This window comes from Lepisosteus oculatus, chromosome 14 (assembly GCF_040954835.1).
Source record: "Lepisosteus oculatus isolate fLepOcu1 chromosome 14, fLepOcu1.hap2, whole genome shotgun sequence".
In the NCBI taxonomy this organism is placed as follows: Eukaryota; Metazoa; Chordata; class Actinopteri; order Semionotiformes; family Lepisosteidae; genus Lepisosteus; species Lepisosteus oculatus.
This window is the reverse complement of record NC_090709.1, coordinates 55,076,820-55,080,906: the sequence shown is the minus strand read 5'-3', so window position 1 is coordinate 55,080,906 and position 4,087 is coordinate 55,076,820. Positions and strand designations below refer to the sequence as shown.

General features: G+C 42.6%; 1 non-coding gene across 1 annotated transcript; it reads right to left on the bottom strand.

Moving 5' to 3' along the window:
• Nucleotides 1-810: 810 nt before the first annotated feature.
• trnal-caa (transfer RNA leucine (anticodon CAA)) lies at nt 811-923 on the bottom strand. Its single transcript has 2 exons — nt 886-923; nt 811-856 (listed from the first exon to the last, which is right to left on the bottom strand). It is a non-coding gene; the product is annotated as a tRNA-Leu (tRNA).
• Nucleotides 924-4,087: the final 3,164 nt, after the last annotated feature.

Here is a 4,087-nt window from a genome sequence, read left to right as displayed (position 1 = left end):
GCAGTGTTATCACTACCGAACACTAAATATAGATCCTGGCAATAATTCATGAGTTGTTTGTTAGAAAATTATTTATGTTTTTTTTTAAACATATTTTCAATACCAGACAAAAAGTCGAAAGTTTCAATTTCATGCAACTGATGAAATCTCTCTTCGATGGAAGTTATAAGTACAGTACATCCAAAATACTGCGGAATCAATCAAATTTACATGTTTCTTGTGGATCCAGAAGATCATTTTGAGACTCAAAACATGCCTGTCTTTTCTTTTTTCGAGGACGAAGGAGTAGCAGCAGGAGTAGCAGTTATGGCAAGAACGTGTTTAGAGTTCAGGACTTCTCATTTCTAATGCAATACCATCGACTCGGAAAGCACCGCCCGCGATAAAAGAACTTGCAGAATTGGTCTGTTCATGCTGCCTACAGGCTTTGAATTGCTGGCATTTTCTGCAAGCGTTCCTTTTTGAGGGTTCATGAAATTCCTCACATTTGAGCCAACACTAAAATATTTCATTCGGGGTCGCCTAATTCATAGTGCAAACCGAATCTACAGGGGAATGCTGTGGCACATGAAGCCGTTTGTTATTCTGTTGTGAGGTGTGAGGGGCGGAATGCAAATCGAGTTGGTGAATAGAAAATGAAACAGGAGTCACTTCTTGAGCTACGAATTCCAAAAAGTATGAAAACCTGTGCATTTTAACAGTGCAGAATACTTACAAATTGCACTGAGTTGCTTGCTTTCTTCTGCTGCTTTTATATTTCAGTCATTCACTGTAGCACTGGAACAATTCAAGAGAGGTAAAAACGGAAGCTGTCAGGAGTGGGATTTGAACCCCCGCCTCCATTTGGAGACCAGAACACCCAAGCCAGCTGGAAAGACACATGTCCTTGAGTCTGGCGCCTTAGACCACTCGGCCACCCTGACAAGCGAAAGCAAATGGTGTGCTGAATGCACCAGTAGTTGACTAAACTGAGTTTCTTCCCTGAAATTATTTGCTTGCGAAGAGCCAAGTTGCCTTGAATGGATCTTGGAAATCAAATATACGGATGGATTGTTATTCGGTTGTGAGTTTTGAGGGGCGTATTATAAATTGAGTTGGTGAAAAGGCGCTTTTTGTTAGTCTGTCGGGAGGCTGCACAAGGTGTTTAGAGGGAGAACTTCTAAAAGGCAGGCTCTCTATGTTTAACATCAAGAAAGATTTTTTTTTTTCTCAATGGAAATGCTCTTTGGCGCTTTCAGCTTTACGTAGGGAACAACGTCTGCCGAGACCACTTTTGAGCCAGTGCAAATGGTAATGTGCCACCAAGTATATTTAATATTGGCTGTGGTAGCGAGCTGCTTTTGTTTGTGAAGCTTTTACTTCTTTAAGCTGAATCATCAGCAGGTGTAGCTTATTAAATCTTTGCTCATAGCACTCCATCAGAAATACCTTGTCCATGTTCAAAAGAGATCAGGGGATTTACTTCATGCTTTCACATGGCATACCTTACACGAAAGATTTAAATGGGGAATTGATTGTGCTTCTTGATGTTGTTCCTGTGGTTGCCTTGGTTACAATTGTGAACGTTCTTCCACGTTCTGCTAGAGTATCCACTGGGTGGGCTTTATCAATTGGCTCGGATAGGTCATCAGTGCTCCGTCTCCAGAAAAATAATCAGCACTGTCTTTTTTCTGTGCGCATGACCGTCTTTTAAAACATATAAAATCACGAGTTCATTGATTTCTCCAAATAACAACAATACATTTTAACCCTTCAATCCAATAGTTTTACTCCAAGTAAAAAGCAGCGCAATATATAGAGAGATGACATTCAAAGATTTCAACGTTCTTATTGGATTGCCTGTATGCAGATATCGCTCAGAATTGCTAAAATGATTTTAATTCAGTTTTTCTCTACTACTTTCAGAGTCTTTTATTGACCTTGCTGAAGCAGAGAAGTGACATAATCACAAATGCAACCAGTTGTGCAGCTGTTTCTGGTTAATAATCATTAATGCGAAAAAAAAAGCTCCTTGCATTAAGATCAAGAGCAACCAACGCGCTCGCTTGTTGAGTTGGGTATTTTCCGAGCTACTCTTCCTTAGCTGTGTAGAGGTTTGATGGGTTTACTGAGACAATTATTCATTGCAGCAGCAATCACGAGGTGATTCGTTGTGGCTTTTAGAAAATCAATTGTCAGAACAACTAACAACGCACACACACGGGTTCAATACACGAGATACAGTTATTAATATAAATTGTGCACCAAACATATACCAGTCTGCCTGGATACAAGCGGCAGACCTTACTGTGAGGGTTATCAATACACACGGTATATAATCTCGAAGAGATGCAAACACAAAGAGATACACAACAGAGAATATATGTCAATATATATCGTTCGGTTACCAAATCGCTAATCAGTGTTATTACCCACTGATACTCTAAACTCGGAAGTAAATGCAATACTCATGAATTAAATTGATAACAACTTATGTTGAGGTACAATTGAATTCTCGAGACGCAATGTAGAACATGGGGTTTACTTATCCACTGTGTATGGATTTGGAATTTCCCGGCACGAACACCAAACCAGCTGACAGGCTCTGTTGCAGCCTCGGTTCCAGCGGTTGTCCAATGGGCATTGTCCCGGCGTCCTCTGGCTACCGACCAACCAGTCGAGGTGCAGCTCAGAGTTGGACGGGCGGAGGAATCTGACTGCGGCGCGCAGGGCAGTCGTTGCTCCGAGGGGATCTACCAGCAGTCCGGCTGGCTAGTAGAAAGTCTCTATGCACAGAGTGTGACTGCGAGTCCTCACAAGTCACTCTTTTGCCCGGGAAGAAGCTGGTTCGTTCTCGGACCAGCGCTGCTTCTGAATAAGCTATTCAGGTTGTCGACAAGGGTCCAACTGTAGGCTGCCGTTGATCAAGCGGAGCATTCACGTTGGTAGAATTCTGAGTACGTACGGGATCCTCGGTCTCGTGCTTAGAACAAAGTCCAAGTCCCAGTGCAGACAACAGCAGTTGTCACGTGATTGTTTCTGAGGATGCGCGAAAATGGCCAAGGAGAGCCCCGATCTGAGCTTGCGCTCCGTTTTTGACCAAGACACAGATGTGTGCTGATTGGTTGAGATTTTGGCGGGCATTGGAGACCCACGTGGTGTTACCACGCCCTGCCAATCCCTGATTGGTTGATCAAAGTGAGATATGAGTCACTTACTCCTGACGCTTAGGAATGCAGTCCAGATGTCCAATCGGCACTCCCTAGAAAGATAGGCGCCAATGGATGACCATTGATCATGATAGCCAGGCTTAGCTAAGTGCATCTCCGTTTGGGAGCTGTCCCTTATGAAAAGAAAACATCTTAAATCAGCCTCCATGAATACTTTCTCTGTGGTTGGACCACAGAGAGGGAGAGTGAGATGGGGCCTCATTTAGGAAAGCACAGCAACGCTTAATTCTGTCTTATTAACAAGAATTGCCGCTACAGCTGTAAACTTATTTGGCGAGCATGGACCTCTGAGAAGGAGTCTGAATCCATCAAGAAGACAGGAATTCTAATATCGCACTGCCGTCTTGTGTACAAAATATTTGTTCAGCTCTAACGTCTGTGTGCATTGACAAGGCATCTCAAAAGGACATATTAAATAAGAAAATGATCCTTTCTGTTACCATTCCTGCAGTTGGAGCGTTGTTTCACCCTTTTACGTTCTACAATATTTACAGACAAGGTTTTATCACTGGAGTTGTACAGAACAAGTGTGCATCAGTCCATGAAAATCATCAGTACTGCTGTTTTACTATGCATAGTTTAATCAAGAGCACTTAAAAGATGCAAAAGATGGATTGTGTTCTGTGAGCACCTGCACATCTCTAAGTCACTTCCACACATGTCTATGTTGGGGATGTAGCTCAGTGGTATAGTGCTTGTCTTAAATGTATGAGGTTCTGGGTTCAATCCCTGGTTTCTCCAAGTGCTTTATGTTACTGTGCTCACATCGCAGTCTTCTGTTGAGTGAGAACTCTTTGCTCGTGTTCATAGAGAGCCAGGTTTACACAATTAAACTCGAAGTGCTACAGTGTTCTCTGAAGTTTTAAATGTACCTCCAA